At 30.8% G+C, this 23,278-nt stretch overlaps 1 protein-coding gene and 1 long non-coding RNA gene across 2 annotated transcripts in view; both read left to right on the forward strand.

Moving 5' to 3' along the window:
• The window catches only part of Sol1 (CUB domain-containing protein Sol1), a 395,528-nt gene that overhangs the window by 204,675 nt on the left and 167,575 nt on the right, over positions 1-23,278 (forward strand). The window lies entirely within an intron of this gene.
• LOC149033398 (uncharacterized) lies at positions 15,161-18,056 on the forward strand. Its single transcript, XR_016178900.1, has 2 exons — positions 15,161-16,370; positions 17,826-18,056. It is a non-coding gene; the product is annotated as an uncharacterized LOC149033398 (long non-coding RNA).

The raw sequence follows: 23,278 nt of genomic DNA on the forward strand, positions 1-23,278 counted from the left end.
TGAGGGGATTAATGAAAACTGCTTTCTACCGATAAACATCAAGTTTATTCCATCGGTGTGTGTACCATAAGAAAATGGAACTAAAACTCTCTTATTCCAACTGATCACTCTTTTAAAAGCAAAAACTTTAAAGATATCTAGAAAGAAAAAGAATAAACAAAAAAATATAATATAAAATAAAGTTAAGTAAAATATTGTCAAAAAGGATCGAAGTTTTTTTTTTATCCACGATTTTTCTTATCCTTGTTGGTTACTTTATATTTACTTAAATATTTTGTAATATTAATAATTAATTAAATATTATAATTATAAATATATTATATTATAATTATTGTATATTATAATTATAATATTTAATTAATTATTATATTTATATTTATATTATTATATTATAGTAATTATTATATTTATATAATAATTTATTATATTATTAATAAATATAATATACCATATTATATTTATATATATTATTTATATATATATATATATATATATATATATATATATAAAAATAATATAAATTAAAATACATATAAATATTTCATATAATATATTACACACACACACACACACAAATAATCACAAATAAAATCACGTTTTCTAATAGAAAGTTTAAAGCAACGATAACTAAGAAGCAAAACTGATGTTAAGCTAAAAAAAAACAAACACTCTTCCAGTCGTCGAATGTTTTGTTTATACAAAATACATACATACTTCTCACATTCCTATAAAAATGTGTTTACATTTGAACTATTATCATTTTTATTTTATTACGTGTCTCACGTTCAAATTTCCAAACACATTGACCTTCGTGTACCTTCGTTAATCATCGAGTATACTTCGTAACTTTTATTCATAATAATTGTCAGTCTTATCCGAGCGTCGGAACGCGTAATAACGAATTGGTAAAACAAATTTATTTCGCATATTCGTGTGAGTGTTTTATCGTAATGCAAACGATATGCATATAGTGTGTGAGTGTTTATACAACATGTGAGTAATAAATATATGTGTTTGTGTTCTGTGATTCGTTAAAAAAAAAAAAAAAAGGAAAACCAAAAATAAATTAGAATAAATAATTTGTCAGGATAAAAATTTACTTGTAGAATCACGTGATAAATATAAACAAGTTGCATCTATTCTCGTTTAAAAGTTCATACTTTTCATGAAAGGATGAAATGAAGTAGTGGCAAAAATGTTGGTGTTTGAAAAAAGAAGAAAGGTGTATAACGAGAGACGAGGGAAATTTAAGGGTGAGTTGAGTTCATTTCGTAGTTGGTAAAAAACCATTTTGCTTTTCGAGCGTCCAGCATCGTCGTCGTCGTCGTCGTCGTCGTCGTCGTCGTCTTGGAAGATCAGCCTAGTTAAAAGTCGTAATTTCTTCTTACCACTAACCCGCCCCCCCCTTCATCTTTCTTCATAGTTATATCATAGTTATATGATAGTAGTATTATTACATAGTGGTAGTTGCGTGTTCAAGCAGCAACTGCTTACTGGAAAATAGTTGGCTACTACAACGTTGCTCTACTAGATCCTCGTGAAATAAATTGCATCTCCTTTGTAGGTTATTTACGTTTTTGCGAAAACGACGGGGGTTGGGCTGATAAAAGTACGATGGTGAACGTTATTAAATACGCGTGAAATTAAAATTTTTTTGTCTATGGAAAAATGTTTTGAATTTAATGAAATTGAGAAGAAATTGAATTAATAAAACAAGAACGAGAGGTTAAGAAGAAATTTTTGAAACAAAAATAAATATAATATAATTAATATAAGTGTTTTATATTATTTATTTGTTTGTTTTATTTTTTGAATTTTTCATGTAGAAAAATTCAAAGAAAATTCAACAAAAGATTTTATAGTAATTGTTTGGATTATATGAATTTATACTTGGTACTTATTTTAAATATTTGTTATAGATAAAATAAGCGTATATAAAAAGATAAGCTGTTGTTTATCGATATTATTTGTTCGCGATATTGAATAGTGAATTTGAATAAACATGGATAAACCCCTCTTTTACAATTATTTATAAAATCAAGTATATGGTAAATTATTTAAATGGCAATTGTTTTATGTATTATCGAATTAGGTAAATATGATCCTACGTAAAGTGATGACATCGTGCTTGACGGATTCAAGGTTGATTAAATTCCAAGCGAATTCTCTCTCTCTCTCTCTCTCTCTACTGCTTGTGCATTAGCTTGTTTAAAATGTGAATACCAAGCGTAACACGAAATTATCGAGTCATTTATAACATGGAATTCACCATTAACGTATATAAACCATATACACCATATTTTCCTTAAACTTTCTACTTAATTAGTTATCGTTATTTTCATATAAATGAAAAACTCTCTCTTTCTTGTTTTCTTCCTACTTAATACATAAACATTTATAATATATAAATATTAATATTGTAATAACAAAATAAAATATATATAAAAACTTGAGATAACAAAGTAACTAATGCACAACACAAAAGTTCAATGTTTTAGTTAATTAATTAGATGCTAATTAATGAAATTTACGTTAGTTCAAAAAGTAATTTATTTCCTTCAATAACCTGTGTAAAACATTTTTCAACGTAACCACGTTTATTACAAATATTTCCTTTGATTTTTTAAATATATTTTTACATTACAATTAAGTATAATATTCATAGTTGAAGTTAAAGTCGTGTCAAATAGTTTAACGTTGCTGCTGCTGCTGCTGCTGCTGCTGCTGCTGCTGATGATGATGATGAGGATGATGATGATGAAATAAAAAAGAATAAAAGAAACGCTTATAATTTGAAATGAAAATATGAACTAAACGTTGATGTTCTATTCAAACCTATTCTTTTTTTTTCACATTAATCTTATAACTAATTTTAAGTTTCATATTTTTAACTAGTCTATTATTATTATATTAATATTTTTTTTTATATCAACATTGCAATATAGTCCAACAAGCAGTAGTCGAGCACAGAAGTAACCAGAAGTATATGAGACTTCTCTTTGAGTAGTATCCTGAGGCAGACCCCTCACCCAACCCAACCCAAACCAACCCAACCCACCATCATAGTCGAGTGTACTGATGCAAGCCAGGTACAGTGTTTTATGAAGTTAATTTCGCAATGTAATTAGTAGAGCCTTTCAAGTTTTCGCGCCACCTTACTGGAGGCTCGGTCCTTCTCCAGAGACAAAGCTACTCTTCTACCAGTATTCTCTTCTCTGTTGGTTGGTTGGTTGGTTGCTTGCTTGCTCAAGCAAGCACGTTAAGTTGGCATGGACGTGCGTGCCCACAGGCACCAGCATGTTAACCGCATCCGGACGACAACATGGGTCCTTGCTTAATCTTCTTCCACTTCTGCTTCCATCTCTATCTCTGTCACTCGTTCTATCTCTGTCACCTTAACCCAAAGTCTCTCTCCTCTCATCTAACTCTCCTAAATCTTACTTAGGAGAGAATCATCGAATTCAACCTCTCATTCTTACTTCGTATTACATTCTCATTCGATCTTTCGTCAAACTTCGGTCAAGTATGAAAATTCACGAGCTTAAGGATTAAATCCTTCTCCATCATCGTCACCATCCCTATCATCATTCACCATCAGCATCAAAGTTCAATTTTATTATCGATATCGTAGAATTAATGTTTAATTAAGTATCCTAGTTTAATTTACGAAGTATTTTATTATTACTCGCCCTTTTTCGTTTCATTTTTGTCCTATAGTAGAATTTTTTTGTTGTTTCATCTCTTGTTCTCTTTTCTCTTTCTTTGGTAAGTTCTCGTTAACCGTCTTTTATTTTATTCCAGCATACCTAGCCAGGTACCAACCTATTTAGCTGCCTACTCGAAGTCAAAGAATTTTTCAATGTTGAAAAGAGCAATTAACCATCTCGTATTCTTTTTGTCATCTACAAACAAACGGAATTTAATGTGTTCTTTCATTTTAATACGTTCTTCATTATAACATTCATTTAAGAATCGAATGAGTATTACAATAAAAGATGGGTGGTGGGGTTGGTGATGATTAAACGTTTAGTTTAAGTTTAATATAAAATTACGAGAATATTCGTGAAAAATGGTATAAAATGATATTTCTGTATGAAAAAAAAAAAAAAACAAAAAAACGGAAAAATGTTCAACGAGTGACAACCTAGCTTTAACTAGAAAACCTTTTCTCTATTTTAATTTTAGGAGGAACCTTCGAGCTTGTAAAATTTAGCCTAGAAAATTATCCATGCGTTTTCTCTTTACCTTTATCATTTTCTATTTCTATATTTATTAGAGTAGTAGTAGTAGTAGTAGTAGCAATATTATATATAATTCGCACAGAGTCATCAAAACAGTTAGCACATAATTACGTTAGATCGTTAGGTGAATTAATGTCGATGCTATGCGTGAGAGATATAGAGACGGAATGAGATAAAGATGAAGATAGATAGATAGATAAATAGATAGATAGATAGAGTGAATCAGTGGTAAGGATACATATATCCTTAGGTGTGAATTGGTACTCAGAGTCGGCGTATATCCTGTTGGTAATCGGTAGGGTAGATCGGCAAGCCAACGGCGTTTGAAACTGTAAACAGAGACTGTAGGTATTACGTTTAATTGCCTTTTATTCCATCTCTATCCAGATTTCCTCTCTATCTATCTACCTATTTAACTATATATATATCTTTAAACTACATAATATGAACGAGCTTTGATCTTGATCGATCAAAGTATCTCTCTCTTCCTCTCTCTATCATTCGAATTTCAATAAACATACATTTTTTTTATTTATTTTTTATTTTTCAAATCGTATTTAACACTAAACTTACCGAGATTTAATATATATATATATGATATATATTCCTAGTAGGAATGGTCAAATGAACACCTTAAAAAAAAAACATATTACATATTTTGATATAAAATAAAAATTTGTATTAAATCACACAGTGACAAACAATATACTTTATTTTATTATAAATTAATTATAATATATATATTATTTTTTATTTTATATAGAAATAAAATAATTAAATTTTGTCGATTTTTTTTTTTTTTATAAATTAAACACAGTAATATTTTTATTATTAAATATCATTCGAGAAAAAAGTTCATTCACATTTATTGCATTATTTGTTTTGTATCTCTTTCTTTTTATTTTACTTATTCTATTTTTTTTCTCTTTTCCCTAACATGTTTTTTTCCAGTATATTTTTCTTATTCCCATTCTTACTTATCCATTACTACTTTAGAATATCCAAGTATGTAGCCACTTACCTAGCTAACCGTCTGACACAACGAGCCAGTATCTACTTACCTATCCACTTTCCAACAGTCGTACCACTTCGTTGTTGCCTGAATCGTTTCATTTCAAATACGGCCACGGCCACACAAAACGTTTCTTTCTCTCTTTCTTATAAACACACATACACACATATATATATTTAAACGTACAAGAAGGTTCTTACACGGCACAGTTTTCCTTCGTTTCAAACCCTCCCCCTCTTTCACCTAACCCACCACATCCCACATCTTTTACTGTATCCTTACCCAGAAAATTTCGACTATCTTCTTCTTCTTCTACTTCTACTTCTCCTTTTTTTTCTTCTTCTTCTTCTTCTTCTTCTTCTTACTCTCTGGTTGGTTGTAAGTTGCATTGCGTTGTATTGTGTGTTGTGTGTTGTTACAGACAAACGCTATTCACTATAGCCGAACTTTTACTTCCGTTTTATTTTCTACGCTTAAAGAATATTTTCCGCGATAAAGAGATCGGGTTATGGCGCACAAAAGAGGGATGGGGGTAGGTTGGAAGGATGTGGGGGTGGTGGGAGTTTAGCTTTCTCATTCTGTTTGTTCCGACTCGTCCGGAAAAGATCGCTACGTGAACTGTATGTGTATTCTTTATTCTCCCTTACCCTTTTTTAAGATCTCCCCACCCTTTTTCAACCTCCCCCCCTCTCTCTCTCTCTCTGTCGTTTTTGTATTTTCTTTTATTTTGATCTCTCCCATAAGTCTTACATCTTTTTTTTTTACTATGATCTTTCTGTTTTCTTTTCTTCTTTTGTGTTTTTTATTTACGTACAATAATATTTCATTAATTTGTGTATAAGCGCAGTAGTATTAAAACGTTTATTTGATGCATGTCAAAGAATTTAATTTTGAATGAAAAGAATACAAAAAAAATTAAAAAAAAAAAAAGGACGAAAACAAAAATACATTAAAAAATAACGAGAAATAACGGTAAACTTGGCGAAACAGTTTGGTCAATTAAAAGTGACCGTGGGAATATTACGAATAGTCGTTAGACACTCCCGGAGCTTCATAATTATATTCTCGTTGGAATATAATCTCAATTAGCAATGGTAAAAAGTTCTCTCTCTCTCTCTCTCTCTCTCTTTCTATTTTCTTCCCATGCGACACTTTCGAATTATTATTACGTCAGACTAGAAATGGTGAGAAAGAGATATTCGTTTTGCTGAAAAGATGTGTTATACGTAAAATATACATATAAATATATACGAACATCTAATTGAAGAAATAAATAATAAATGTACAAGAATATATCGAACTCGAGTAATGTACAACGATTAAAATATAAATAAAACACAAGTTTAGAATTGAAACCTCTTCAAAAAGCAAATTTTGAGAGAATGACACGATTGCATAGTATATGAGAAGTAAGATAATTTATTGTAAAATATTATCTTTATTCTTGTTTTGTAATTATTTATTTAATAATTATAAAAAAATCCGCGCCTGTAAGAATGCAAACCCTGCATGCACACTTAAAAATGTTGCTTGAAAATATTGAATGTTGAACAAGGAAGAGTCGGGACGTATAACAACAAAAGGGAGAAAAAAAGGGTGAATATTATAAAAAAAAGAAAAGAAAATATATGTAGAAAGGAATAAAGGAAGTAAAGTAGGGTATAGGGAAGAGGTATAGGGTAGGGAGAGGTATAGGGAAAGGGAAAACAAATTGGAAAAATTTTGTTATAAATATGAACGTTGAAAATCCCATCGGGCTCGTCAATCCTAGTGTTCTTTCGTTACCAAGCTCGAAGCGATATTAATCGAGAAATTTCGCTAATATTTTATCCGATACAGCACATTTCAACGCGTAACATTTCTATATTTGTGTAGACATATACAATACATATACATATATATATATATATTGGTGTTATATTTCGTTCAATATTAGTTTTACGTGTAAATTATAGAGAGAAAAGGGACGGTGTAAAATCAACCTGGCAATCTCGCGAAACGTTTCAAAGAGTTGACGATAATAACGTCAAGTTTATTTTCCAAACACTTTAACATCAAACGTGAAAATAATCTAGACATATATATTTCTATATATTGTAATGAAAATATTTGACAAATAGTAATTATTATAATTATTAATTGTCGAGTCTTTGTTTGTTCGATGGTAATATGGTAAGTAGTGATTATCGAGTCAAATTTATTACAAAAAAATGGAAACGATTAAGGATGGGTGGTTTGAAAGGGGTCAACGTTGATCGAAAAAAAAAAAAAAAGAATTAATGAAGAAACCACATAAAGAAACGAAGAAAGAAATATTCACGAATATTAATTTATTCAACGAAAAGTTTCTGAAAGAAGGGAAATTATTTTCCTTACTTTCTCTCTCTTCTAGGGACAAGGTACGATATTAAAAATGATATCTCATTTTGTTTGATTATTTCTTTTTTTTTTTTTTTTTTTTTTCTTTACTTTCTTTGCTTTCTTCCATCTACATTACAAAACTGAATTTTCGAACTAATTCTTTCGCTGGTTTAGTAATTTTTCGCTGACACGTTGGAGAGAGCTTCTTCCGTAGATATCCAGATTAAAATAAATTCTTGTTCACTGTAAAATAGAACTATATCTTCTTGCGAAAGATAAGAGCTAGTAAAAGAGAGAGGGGAGGGGGGGGGGAGGAAATAAAAAAAAGAAGAAAAGAAAAAGAAAAAGAGGAGGAAGCAAAAGAAAAAAGATTTCATTCACAGTAACATTTGGTAATTTTCATGAATCTCGTGTAATTAAACGTAATATTTAATATTATAAAAGGTTATTCTCATTCTTTCTCTCTCTCTCTTTCTCATACACACACACACACACACACACACAAACACAAACACACACGCACGCATTCATTCTTTTCAATAATTTTTTTGTTTTCTTCTTTTCGTAGAAATTCTCACATTTTTGCAAACCCGTAGAAAAAATTCATTTTGGGGGCAAACAAAATCGTAGATAACGAGGAAACGTAAAGAAGGAAGAAAAATAAAACCGTACAACGTAGAGAAGAAACCGAATGAAAAATTCGAATACGAGTGGTGCAAAAATCCAGGTTAATCCGCCTATTCGAGTATAATACACGTGGGAATACCATGAGTTCAGAAAAAAAGAGAGATAAAGAGATGAAGAAAGAGAAAGAGAAAGAGAAAGAGAGGGAGAGAGAGAAAATAAGAAAGAAAATTCTCTAAGAGGTTTTACAGTAGGACAAGTAAATCGTACATGAAATATACTTATACTTATTTTTCCTTTTTGTTGATATACGATATCGGCCATTATACCTGTCATTTTCGAGAACACATATCATTCCTGTTTCGGTAGTGCGTTGGAAAAGTATTAGTAATAGTAGCAATAGTAGTAGTAGTAGTAATAATAATAATAATAATAATAATAATAATAGTAACAGTAGTAGTAGTGGTAGAGAGAAGGATAGTAAGGTAAAACGCGTTCCAACGAAAGGAAATTAGCAAAGTGATTCGAGAGCGAAGAAAGAGCTAAGTTTTGAGACTTGACGGTGTGCCAAAAGGGTGGTAATAATTTACACGAGGAAAATATCTTTTTCTTCGAATCCTTGCACGCTTTTCCATGACAATTCAACGATTCTTCCTAAGATCTTTGTTGTTTGGATCAATGAATTACCGTCTGATAAGAAAACTAGTTAGCTAATAATATATTTTGTTTCTTTTTTTATTTTTTTTTTTATTTTTGTTCTAATTAAATTATACGTACACTTGTTGGATCGATTTTATTTTATTTCATTTTATTATCAATTTATTAATATATATATATTATATATTTATTAGGTTAATATTATAATTAATATGTCGGTATTTATAATAAAACATGAACGTAAATCGATATATATTATTCTGTAACCTTGAGGCTACGTTGAAACAAATTTTATACTTCATTCGTATCATAAATATTGATAAATTATTATTAGTATATTATTTATATATATATATATATATATATATATATATATATATATATATATATATATATATATATATACTTAACTAAATATTAACAACGCATGTATATATATATATATATGTGGGATTCCCCTTCTCCTGTCAAAAAGGAAGGAATTACGCGGTGTTGTCAATAGGTTGATATAGAAGGAAAACCTTCTCTTCACGGATATGTGCAATTGAAATTAATTAAAAATAATTGTTGATTAAAAGGTTGTCAGTGAAAAAACAACGAATTGGTTTTAATTAAAATTGTAAACAATTATGTAAATATATATTATTGTATTATATCACTTTTATTGTCGTTAGTTCAATTCCTGTTTCATAACTAAACATTGCATCTTATTTTATTCGTTTCTCTCTCTCTCTCTCTCTCTCTCTCTCACTCTCTTTCTTTCTTTCTTTCTCTTTCTCACTTATTCTTACACACAACATCGTAACGTTACGTGCCCATCGTGTAAGCCATATTCTTTCTTTCGTTCCCTTTCTAACCACCCTCTTTACGTGGGATTACATTTCCCTGAGGTAATTTGTCTGCGACTCGCGAAGACATGCAAGAGAGCGTGCCCTTAGAAAAAAGAAACTAGAAGAAATAATAGAGAAGGAGAGACAGAGAGAGAGAGAGAGAGAGAGAGAGAGAGAGAGAGAGAAAACAGCAAGAACGTTTATTAATTATTCCAACGGAGTGGTGTTTCGTGGCTTCGTGCTTGCCTTTACCTGAATTTTCGATAACAGCCTGTTCTCCAGACTCAACCAAGCTGCCTTTTGAACCTTTACTTTATTCTTCGATCTTAATGCTTATTTATTTCACCGACCTATATATTTCTAGCATCGATAATGTCGCGTACTCATTTATATTCCGTGGTTAAGAAAAAGTTAACAACGAAAAACGTATAGAATCTAAACACAATTTTTTCCTATTATTTTTTTTTTTCTTTGTTTTTTTTTTTTTAATATATCATCGCAAAAATAATATATAACAAAATTGATATAATGTAATATCATTTTTAACTGTAATAATTATTTTTTTGTGATACTACCATACTAAGCTTTAGAAAAGACAAAAACAAAAATATATATATATATATATTATACATTACCACACACATTACCAAATATATATTATTATAGTAATATTATATATTATAAATAATATATATAGTACCATAATAAATATAAATTATATAGTACCACTACCAAATATATAATATATAATATATATATAAAATAATTAAGCTTGGAATAATTCGTACGGTATAATTGGCTACGGTAGGATAACAATAAAAATTTAAAAAAAAAGTAAAAAGTTTTATTGTATTTTTTTAACGATCTAACGAGAGAAAGAGAGATAGAGAGAAGAGGAATTTTAGTTAGGTGAACGTGAGGGGGACACGTAATAATAATGTATGGACGATGGGGATCAATCATTTTGTAGCCGCCGCCGTGACATAGCCGTTTTGCTCTCGGTGCAGCCAGGGATTGTACTTCGCTATCAATCGTGACAGATTCGACGTGGTCCGGTGCAACGTACCGACATGGGGGCTAACGTTCGCGAAGCTAATCGAATTTATTTTACACTCTGAAAACGGCGAACGGACGATTCGTGCTTGATTGCCGAATCGTGCGAATCCATACTACCCCGTAGTAGTAGTCACCATGATTCCAGATATCGATGTTCGATATGGGGGACAAGTGGAGTCACAGAATCCAACGGGATAAACGAGAGAGAGAGAGAGTATTGACACGCTTCGTTGACTATCCCAGAAGTAGATTATAACGAACGAACGATCACGAAACTCACGTTTGAGAGAGTACATTCCTTCGTATTTAAGAAGATGATAAAGCTATTTGATAAATCGATCGATTGATCGATAAATTGATTGATCTATATCGATCGATTATAGTTGATTCTTACCCAATATATTCTAGTCCTATTACTGTCTAGTCATTTGATTTATTTTAATTTTATTTTATACTACTTAAATATGTTCGTACCTAGCATGAGATGATAAAAAGGATTACGAAAATAAGAGAGAAAGAGAGAGAGAGAGAAAGTAAGAGAGGTCAAGTAGCTCGATTCGACTCGTTTGAAATTCGCATTTGAGGTTTTTACTGAATTCTGTGGGGGAAAAAAAAAAAAACTGGCTCGAAAGTTTTCTTTCAGTGAAAGCAAAAAAAAATGTTGTCAACGTGAGACCATATGCGTGTGCATATACATACATATATTCTCCCTCTGTTTTTCTCTTTCACTCTTTTTAAAATTTAAATGACATGCAAGATAGAGAGTATAGTATATTGAAGTTCAAGTTTAATTTATTAGGATAAATTAGGAAAATGTAATTAAAATGTGAGTCTGAATTTGTTCTGTTTCTTCTTCTTCTTCTTCTTCTTCTATATTTTATTGTACATGTGTAAAAGAAAAAAAAAAAATGAAAAATAACAGAAATCGATTAGAAAAATAGAACGAAGGAAAGAATGAGAATGACATTAATAGAAAGTTAGATTATTGTTCGGTAACAAATAGTAGGTAAATCAAGTTCCAAGCGTTGGTGGTGTGCATTCAGCGTTCCGTAGAGTAACGTCGAGAGTTTAGTTTATGCTCGAGCTAATATAAACTCAAACGTAAATGTAAACTGCATTTCGAGCGGTCTTGCTAATGGTTTTATACATATATATATATATTTTGTTATTCTTTTCAATTTTATTTGATTTCTTTTCGCTTGCATTTTCATTTTATTCTCTTTCGAATAGATCAAAAACCTTTGGCTTTCTCGGACCAGCATTAAGACAACTTTTGTATGGGGGTAGGAATGAGTTGGACAGGGGGAAAGGGTAAAGGTAAAAGGTAATACCTTTGCCATTCGAGAAAACTTATTTTCGATAGAACGATACCTAAGCTAAGCTTTTCTCGCGTCGTATTATATATTCGAATTCGAATGGATAACGTCATTTCGTTCTTATTTTTCCCCTCCCTTTCAACGCTCCTCCTCCTCCTCTCTCTTACCGTTCTTACATTTCTTTTTCACCCTCTTGTCCCTTTTATTCTTTTTTATTTTCTTTTTCTACACTCCCTTGAATTTTCTCTCGTTTTTCCTTGACTTTTCTCGTTGCGTGGTACTTATCGCATTTTTCTGAAAAACTCGTTCGATAAAATTTCGAGAGGTCTATCCGTTCGATTCTCAATCCTATCATTTATCCGTATATAAATAATCAAATAAATAAAAATATATATATATATATATATAAATTTTTTTTTCTATATCGATTTCATCTGGTTAAAATTATATTTGTTGTTTTTTCTTGGTGTGTGTAAAAGAGTTGGTAAAATATTCTCAAATACGACAAAGATTTTTTCTAAATCTTCTGAAAAAGAAACGTATATATATATATATATATATATATATATAATATATATGTATAAACATTCAACTACTTGCCCCGGGAATTCTGGTTGAGAGAGGGAGAGAGAGAAAAAAAAACATATATATATACGTTCGTTTAATCAAATCACATCGTCTTTTCAAAGCATACACGAAACGAGGATTATGATTGCAAAACATCGTAAATATACACGTTTTGGGTGGAATACCTAAACTAACGAGAATAGATGTTTAAACGTAGAACGAAGATGAGTAAGAGAGATGGAGATAGAGAGAAGAGGTTGCATACCCACCAGTGTACAATCTCGATTTATGGGTAGTTCGACTATTCGCAAAACGGCAAATTTATCGTACCACGGTCTTTCTCTCTCTTTCTCTCTCTCTCTCTCTCTCTCTCTCTCTCTTATTCACTCACACTCATTCTCTGATTCACTCACTCTCTTTCGTTTACATCGTTATTCGTTCGTCTTCACGTTAAGGGCTTGAGATTCGTCTTTGATCTGCTTTGCAGAATATCTATCAAACATCAAGAAGGGTATGATAAGGAGGGAAGAAAGAGATTACGATTCAGTCTACGACTTTACTTTACGAAATTAATTTCACCTTCCAACGTCACTTTATCAACTAAAAGAGAGACAGACAGACAGACAGACAGACAGACAGAGAAAGAAGGGTAAGGGTGAAGAGGAGGAGAAAGAGAAGATTTAACGTTGCCCGTTCATATCTACGTTTAAATATTTAGATGTATCCTATGCATAAGCATGCGAAATAATAGTAAATTCATACCTAATTTATTCGTACCTTGATAAAGAATTTGGTATTCTAGATAGAGAAAGAGAGAGATAGAGAATATAATAATTAATTTATTAATTACTAATTCGTGTTACGGATTAAATTCATATATGACGTTTGAAAGAGGTGAGGTGTGGGAGAGGGGGAACTGATACTGAAATTTGCATGGACAAGAAGAGAACGTGTCGAATAAATTGATGGAAAATAGGGGGTGGTAGTAGATCGTATAAACGTTCAATCGTCTATATCTATATATCTCTCTTTCTCTTATATCTCTTGTTCACTTGCATGCAATTTACGAGTTGAGAATCAAGTGAGGAAGAGAATGAACGACAATGAGAATGAGAGAGAGAGACAGAGAGAGAGAAGGAAGAAGGGTGAAAGGAAGGGAGGATCAAAGCTCGTACTAGCGGATCTTTAGGCTTTGACAAAGGGCTGATGTCGTGAATCTGCCGACTATGCGACCTGTTTGCTCGTACGCCTGTTATAAATACTCGTTAACTAGAAACGTCTTCTATCTCTCTTTCTCTCTCTCCTTCTCTCTGTCTCTTTCTCTCTCGTACAAACTTTCTAGTACGATACCTAGCTACCTTGAAACAATTAGAAAGACATTTGCATTAATCTTCTTTTTTTACCCTTTTTTTCTAAGTTTTACATCTTGTTTTCTATTATCTAATCATGTTCTTTTTTTTTTCTTTTTTTTATTACGTTCTCGCATATTCAATTATGACTCTCACAAGTCAATTATTGTTTTCAAGATGTGCAACGTGTATTTATAAATTGTCTTGTTATTTAAATTGATCTGATTAATCTTTATCGTTATTAAAATATATTTTAGGATTGAACGTTTCGTGTTTAATAAATTATATCAATATATATATATATATATATATATACATGTGAATATTTTATATAATAATCTGTCGCGTTCGATGTTTAATATTAATATTAGTAATAATATATTGATACAAGGATGGGTCATGTAATTTATCATAAAACACCATATTTGACTCGACAAATAATTACTTTTACTTTTTTTTCTTTCTTTCTTTCATCTTCATCTTCTTCTTCTTCTTCTTCTTCTTCTTTTTCCCATTAATTTTAAATTGAAATATAAAACTTGAAAAAATATAAATGAAAGATTGAAATAATATACCTGTTATATCTTATAATCGATTAAAATATAATAATATCTCTTGGAGAATATATAAGAAACGTAAATCGAAAATATTATTAAAATATATCGATGATGTTTTGAACCACACACACACACACACACACACACAATTAAAAATGTAGGGAGAAGAGTACTAATACAAAAAAAAAAAAAAGGAAATGATTGTAGAAAAGCAATAGGGGTATATAAAGAAAAAGAGAATAAAAAAGAAGAAAATGAAAACAAGGACGAAAGGAAGGAAGTGAAAGGGCGGCGGTCACGGCTTTGCTTGGAAGGAAAAGGATAAGGAAGGGTTGTTTGGGAGGATGGGAGGGTTGAAGAAGAATATATAGAAAACGAAAGAGACAGAGAGAGAGAGAGAGAGAGAGAGAGAGAATTGCATACAGAGTTATGTGATAGAGAAGAAGAAGAAGAAGAAGAAGAAGAAGAAGAAGAAGAAGAAGAAGAAGAAGAAGAAGTAGAAGGAAACGGTGTAGGTGGAGGAGGAGGAAGAGGAGGAAATCGAGGAAGGGGTTGAAGGGAGAGGGTGGGAATGCAGGGGCGTATGTAGGTGTATTATGGTGAAAACGTTAGAGGGCGCAGTCTCGGTTCGCGCGCCGGGCATTCGAGTTCGCGAACCGCGTGTTTCTCCGTTGCTCAGTTTCGGTCCAGACACACAACCGTTCGCGTTTAATATTTTCTCTCTCTCTCTCTCTCTCTGTCTGTCTGTCTGTCTGTCTGTCTGTCTCTATTTCTCATTTAGTTTAAAATCCTAACGCGAGAACAAGTTTTGTCGGTGTAATTTAATCATATACAAAATATATGTATATGTATCGCGCGTTTTAAATAATATTACCCGTTACTAATAATCCACCCCTCCTTTTTATCCCCCCGTTTTTTTTTTATACCCCAAACCGTTCGATCTACGGTTGAGTTTTTATTTAATTTATTTTGTTTAAACGCTTACGTTAAAAAATAAATAATAAAGTGTCCAGCTTATATATTGTATAAATATTTCTGATTGGACAACGAGTGACCATAAAAGAAAGTTCGAACAACGAAAAACAATAATAATAATAATTATTATTATTATAATTATAATAATTTAAATATAAACGAGAGACAAGTGACTTATTAATTTTATTTTTTTATTTTTTACTTTTTTTTTGTTTTGTTTCGATGAAATATTAATTAATATATCATTCGTCGAAATATTATTGTGTTTAATTTAATTGGTTGTTGTTGTTCTTCTTCTTGTTGTTCCTGATTTCGATCGATATTTTTAAGTATGGAAAGGAAATAATCGTTGTTCCAGAAGAAGAAGAGATAAGAAGATTGTTGTTGTTGTTGTTGTTTTGTTTTTTATTCATCCCTGTTTAAAATAAATGTGCAAAAATTGTTCGTACGTCGTATAAAAATGAGAAGGAATGTTACGAAGACGACGACAACTTGTTAATACTACTACGTGAACTTTGATCGTACGAAAGAAGAAGAAGAAGGGAGAATTTAAAATAAAACGAACAAAATACACACACACACACATATACACAACAGACACAAGCAAACAATTAGATCTATATGTTTTCCCTCTCTCTCTCTCTCTCTCTTTTCCTAGTCTCTCTTAGAATTTTCCTTTTTCATACCTGTGTGTTACGGTCTATTTAAATTCGCGACATATACACACAAGCACACGTATACACATTTACACGTATTAAGGGGTGGTTATGAAGAAGTCGATTTTCATTCGGATTGCCCGAATCGTCGGTCGATCCGACGGCTAAGGTTCGTCGCCCTCTGTTTTACCCTCTTTACCCCCTTTACCCTCTTCACCCCCTGTCATCTTCTTTCTTTCTTTCTTTCTTTCTTTTTTTCTTTCTTTCTATTTTTTCTTCTTCTCACTTTGGTCAAATTCCATTCGATAAGAATTTTCTTTTCTATACAATAAAAATAAAAAAAAAAAATAAAACAATTAAGTATGCACACGTATAATAAACTCATTTACATATACATATACATATAAATATAAATATATATATATATAACAATAATAACACACGTGCAATACTTTTCTTCGTAAATTTAGAATTTAATTGGAAAGTTGTGTAATGAAAGAGAGAGTGTACTTTTCTCCTTCTTCTTATTTTCTGTTTCTATATTTTGTTCTCTCCCCCTCTCTTTTCTCTCTCTCTCTCTCTTTTTTTTTAAGAAAGACAATTGACAAGTCGAGAACGTATTGAAACTCTTCTTTGAAGGATCGTAGTACGATTTGTGAGAATAAACGAACGATCGAGTTCGATCGCTACTAAAGGGGGTTGAAGCTTTTCAACTGTACTTTCTTTTTAACCAATCCCTCCTCTCTAAACTTTAATCACTCTCTCTCCTCTTTCTCTCTCTCTCTCTCCTCTCACGTCCCTTTCCATCCATCTCTTTTTCTCTCGTTAATCTTTTTTTTTCCCCATTTCATTCAGACAAAAGCGGAACCTTATCGTTTCGAAATTCCATATATCCATATCCATTTTATATACATACAAGTGCATATACATATATACATTTTTTTTGTCCATCTGTCTATCTGTCTGTTCGTTTCGTTCCCACTCTTTCTTCTCGCTCGCAGTTTTTTTGCTTTTAGTATTACTTTTTTTTTTGTTCCCCATCATCGTACCTCTTAATCCTATTTCCTTCTTTTTCCGTTTTCCTATTCATCGCCACGCCTATTACCGCGGCGAATGAACATCGATTTCTCGTGTGGGCCGAGTCGAGTCTTTTCTGTCGATTCCGGGTCCCTTTGAAAAATCGAAAATTTAATTGGCCGCACATCGAGCGTATAACGGCAACGAGTAAAGAGAAGCTTTTTGGATTGTACAGCTTGTTGTATTCCCAACCAATCCACCCTTTGAATACTATCGAAACACCAAATACTAGGATAGCTAGTAAGCTAGCTAGCTTTCTAACCCATCCACCCTTCCGCCCTCTCTTTCTACCTTTTGTACCACCTCTATTTTCAATCGCGTTTCCCTTTTTGTTCCAATTTTATTACTATTATTATTTTTTTTTTCTATTCATTTTATTCTTCTTCTTATATTCAACAACACCCTAAATATCAGCTATACTATACCCTTAAATTCATCTTCATTGTTTTTACTTTATCCCAGTGTGTCCGTGAAACATATTGTAATTGTGGATACTTGTTGGAAATTCGACAATTGTAATTGTTAACATCCTTCAATGTAAATAAAGAGAAACGAACGACCTAAAAGGAAAGAAAAAGAAAAAGAATTAGAGAAAGACGAGCAAAAAAAAAAAAGAAATCTTTTGAACTGGGGGATCCTCTCTTGACAAAAACAAAAAAAAAAAAGAAAAAACTTTTGTGTAACGAGAGGGTGGAGAAAGGGTTGCTTGGAAGGGGAAAAGGAGAGAGGGAAGATAAACCAATAGATACACGTACACACATATACATACGCATGGACACAGATACGCGTTGCTGAGAAGATCGTCGTTCATAATCTCCCCTCTACCCCCTTGCCTCCTCTCTTCAACCTTTACTCCCACCTCACTTCTTCCAATATTCTTTTTCTTCCTCTTCTTCTTCACGGACAATCTACTGTGTATATATACGGACAAACATACACACATATACACGCATATGTATATATATAGATATAAACTAACGGGTTTTATCTATATATATATATATATAGTAGCTACATATACATAGTACTACCAACGTCGTCGAGGATTTAGGAGCCTTTACGGATAAAGTGTTAACGATGTTGCTGCGTACTTTTTGGTGGCTGGTCTGTGCCTCTTCTGCAACCCTTGGAGCGTTAAGGGCGAAAGAGCTTGGCGAGGGCAAAGGTAAGGCCTCTTCTCTTCTCTTCTCTTCTCTTTTCTTTTCCATCTTCTTTCTTTTTCTACTTTCCTTTTTCTTTTTTGGAGTGTACTTTTAATCTTCATCGTTCCTCTACCCCTTTCACTCTCTTGTCGTTCTACATCTTGTCTTCTACTTGTTATCTTATACTAGTGAAAGAAATAAAAAAAAACAAAAAACAAAAAGAAGAAAGTGAAAGAAGAAGAAGAAGAAGAAGAAGAAGAAGAAGAAGAAGAAGAAGAAGAAAAATAAAGAAGTAAAATGGAAAGAATGAAACGGGGGTAGTAGGAAAACTTTTTTTCCTTGTTTTCCTTTAACCAATGTGCAATTTTTTTTTATATATTCTTTACTTTAAAAGCATTTGAAAAAAAAAAAAATAATAAAGATAAGTATACTTCGTTTTTTGTTTTGTTTATTATTTTTCATATTTGTTTTGAAATAAGAGAAGATAAAAGGAAGATAAAGAAGTTAAGTTTATTGTATCCCATTTGAACGGATTGTTGAATAATATGATAGCAACTTTGATTATTATTATTATTATTATTATTATATATTTTATTTATTTTTCATATACTTTAATTAATAATTCTTTGATCATGTTTCTATCTCTTTTGAACTATACGATCTTTATTGTAACCAAGATATTATTGTGTTATCTATATCGTTATATATTATATGACGACGTAGGACGACAACGACGACGACGACGACGACGACGACAACGATGACGACAACGATGACGACGTGAGCATAAAACGTACCTTCCTTTAAAAGCGTCTTTGTAAAATCTTTGAGAAACGAGGAACGTCAGTAAGGGTGAGAAGGGTGAGAAGGGGAGTGGAGGGTGGGGGGAGGGAGGGAGGAAGAGAGATTCGAATTATGAGACTAGACGCAAAATTTGCACTTTATTAAAGAGAACCCCCCATAGATGTGATAAATTTCTCGAAAACATTTTCTTTTTTCCTACTATTATATTTTTTTTCTTTTTTATCCGTTTAATTGAACAGATAAATCATTTATAGAAACAATAATAATAATTTATTGGTCTTGGCGAGTAAGTAAGTAATTTGTTGGTTTGCACTAATAAATAAATAGAATTATATGTGTTTTATTTTTGTATGTTTTTTTTGTTTTTTTTTACAAATTTAATTTAGTTGACACTTTTTTCAAGTTACTTAAAAAGTAAAATAAATGACGAGTAATTTTGTTTGTACACAATCGATATTATTATTTATTTAAAAATTTATATAACATTACAAAATGATACAAATATTGGACTTATTAAATATTTGTTATGAGTATAGGAAAGAAAAACTGAAGTTTTTATTTCACATACTAAAAAAAAAAAAACAATTCAAAATTATTTTCTTGTCAACTAAATAATTGAATTTACATACATTTTTTTCTGTTTTCTTTAATTTTTTCTTTTTTTTCTTTTTATCTTTATGTATATATGTGCCCATAATTATGAAAGTGGTCTAATTGTAAGTCAAAATTAAGAAAAAAAAAATGAGTTTATTAGCTATTACGCACCACATGATTTTAAATTAAATAAATTCAATGTAATTTTCACAATATTGTCAAAAATCAGTCGTTAGATAATGTTTGTTTTTTCAATATTACATAGAATTCATATAATGTTCAAATAGAAATCTTGAAATATCTCGAAACAAGAGATACATGACTTAGGCCACCACTTTCATAATTATGGGCACATATAACACAGATAGGGAAGAAAGATTTATTGTCGAGGATTTTTTAATTCTTAAAAAAATAAACTAAAAGATACTATATATACATACATACATACTACCATATATATTTGTGTGAATAGAGATAACATTTAGTATATCTCTTTTCGTTGGATAATATACACAAAAATTCACATGCGGATGTGGAAAGCGAGCCAAAAAACATAATTTAACGTAACGACATTGTACGTAACTATTCTTTCGCATAATCCTGACGTTCATCTAAAGAATTATATTTTAAATATATTCGTCAAATAAATAAGATTGAAATGATATAACATTTCAATGATATTACATTACAATGATATCAATATCATCGAGTATACATTTCGGTATAAATCTTGTTTTTTTTTTCTTTTTATTTATTTTCTATTTTTCTTTTTTCTTTTTTATTCTTCTTTATCTTATATTATTTTACTGTTGACTTTTTCGTTGATAAGAAACGAACGATGTAATCTATAACATCTTTTTCTTTCTATTTTACTTTCTCTCGCATAATTTTCCTTTTTTTTTTTTTTTTTGTCATTTCCGATAATAGCAAAGCTCGAGAAAAAGTCGTTAGGTTTACGCTTCTCGTTTTAGGAAGAAATAATTTTCTATTTTTACAAAAGTAAAAGAGAAAAAATGAATTTTCTTTGCTACTAACACCACACTATCTCATACACATACACACACAACGACTAACATTACCAGTAATCCTACCAACACCACACTATCATCATTATACTATACTGTATGCGCTTTTTTTTTTTTATTATTTACCCTACGGCATTTTGTACGATAATATACAAGAGAAGGATGAGGAAAGGAAAAAGGATAGAAGAAAGAGAGAAAGAGATAGATAGATAGATAGAGAGAGAGAGAGAGGGAGAGAAAGAGATGTATAGAAAAAACGAAAAGAAATAATTTGTTCTATCTCTCTCTCTCTTCCTCTTTTGCAAAAATATTTCACGTCATCGCCACGTTCACGTTGTGTGTCTCATGACGGAAATGGCGTTACTTTTATTCTCTTTTAAACGAAAAGAAAAACGTTCTTCTGTAACGTTGCGCATCCTTTATTTTTTTTTTTTTTTTTTAGTTTTTTTTTTTCGTATAAGGGCCCAGCCAGAAATTCACAGTACGCCGTAAAAATTTTCCCATTTTTACAACATCAGAATCCTTTTACTACGATGCAATAGTAGTCGTGAGCTATTTTTTGTTCTATTTATTTTATTTTTTTTCTTCTTCTTCTTCTTCTTCTACTTCTACTTCTACTTCTTTCACTTCTCCTTTTTCTAAATTTTCATGAAACTTATCACAGACAGACAGACAGACAGGTTGATGGACTCAGCTAAAAACTGACTTTCATCAACGTGTGCAATTGTGAAAAGTGCAAACTGTCGTGGAAACGTTTATATGCACTTGACCATGTAACACAACTCTCTTGACGCATAGAATTAGACTTTACGAGCAAGTTACTTTTGCCCTCTCTTTTTTTTTACTTTCAACTACCTTTTCCTGCCATCCTTCCAACCTTTCCTACCCCTTTCTCCACCTTTTGATGTACTTTTGAACAAAAAGCAAGAGTCCTTCACGTACGTGTACACATGTTATTCGTTATTTCTTTTTTATTTTTATTTTTTCTTTGTTCAAACAAAAGAATTTAAACGTTCTTTTTCCACTTGATCAAATTTATGTGGTATTTTATATATATATTTATATATTATATTATTTTTTTTTTAAATATTATATAATATATACTATAAATAAATTTTTCTATAATATTAAATTTAATATTACAATATTATTATATTTATAATATTTAATAGTTTATATATAATATTATTATAATATTTTTTAAAAATTATAATTATATAATTTTATTTAATATTATAATATTATTTTAATAGTTAACATTAAGAATTAATTGTAGTTGTAGAAAAAATGATCTTAGAAAATAATGTAATTAAATTTAATTAGAATAATTTTAAGACTGTATCGATCTCTTTGAAATTATCTAAATGATATTATTGTTATTATTATTATTATTATTGGTATTATTATTGTATTTTAGGATAATAATCGCGCTTTATGGTATATGTGTGTGTGTGTGTTTGTATGTATTGTTCGCTTATACTTACTATGCAAATTTAATTAATACCTGATAACATAGAGACAAATCGAATACACGCTTTAATACTATTAAATTTGAAAATCCTTATTAATTATTCTTTAGCCAACATCGTTTCTGACTACTAAATGCGTTATTGTTATTTTATTATACAGAATCAAAAGCACACTACCACCACCACTACCATTACCACCATCACACGTGAGAAAAAGTATTTTTATTTTGGATATTTGGGATAACGTTGAAAAATAATATCGTTTTTTCTTTTTTTCTTTTTTTTTTTTTTATTTATTTTAAAATAATTTCAATCGTTTGATCCTCTTTAAAAAGCAACAGGAGGCTCTATTTTATTTTATCTCTGTCTCTCTCTCTCTCTCTCTCTGTCTCTTTTTTTATCTATTTTTATTTTCGTATGTTCCTGACACGTATATATTTACGTTGATCAGAAATTCCTTTAATAATAATAACGATGAAAATATTCTGTGTTTAATCGAGCAAAGTGCTACAGATCGGTTTCGGAAAGAGTTGATTGGAAATTAAAATAGAAAGAAAGAACAAATAAAAATAGGAAGAAGAATAAGAAAAAAAAGAACGGAAAAAGAAGAGAGAAAAAAACAAACGAGTGAAAATTATTTTTGTCCCAAGAGAGAGAGAGAGAGAGAGAGAGAGAGAGAGGGAAGAAGATGATAACTAATTAACTAACGGCGAGAAGAAGAAGAAGAAGAAGAAGAAGTAGAAGAAGATAAAGAAAAACGTTTAACAGATTTTCACGAATCCTTTTGGCGCTTGATCCTTGCCAAATGAATTTGGCCTAACGATGAGTATGAGGATGAGGGTGGGTTGGTGAGGGGGGGGGGGCTTGGGCATGAGGATAGTCCGTTCATGTTTTTCACCACTCGTCGTTATGAAGTTAGGGAAAAAGAAAGTAAAGAGAAACTAAGAAGAAGAAAGTCAAGGGAAT

The sequence above is a fragment of the Polistes dominula genome, unplaced genomic scaffold (assembly GCF_049000335.1).
Source record: "Polistes dominula isolate Pdom_NZ unplaced genomic scaffold, Pdom_raw_medaka contig_27, whole genome shotgun sequence".
NCBI classification, from domain to species: domain Eukaryota; kingdom Metazoa; phylum Arthropoda; class Insecta; order Hymenoptera; family Vespidae; genus Polistes; species Polistes dominula.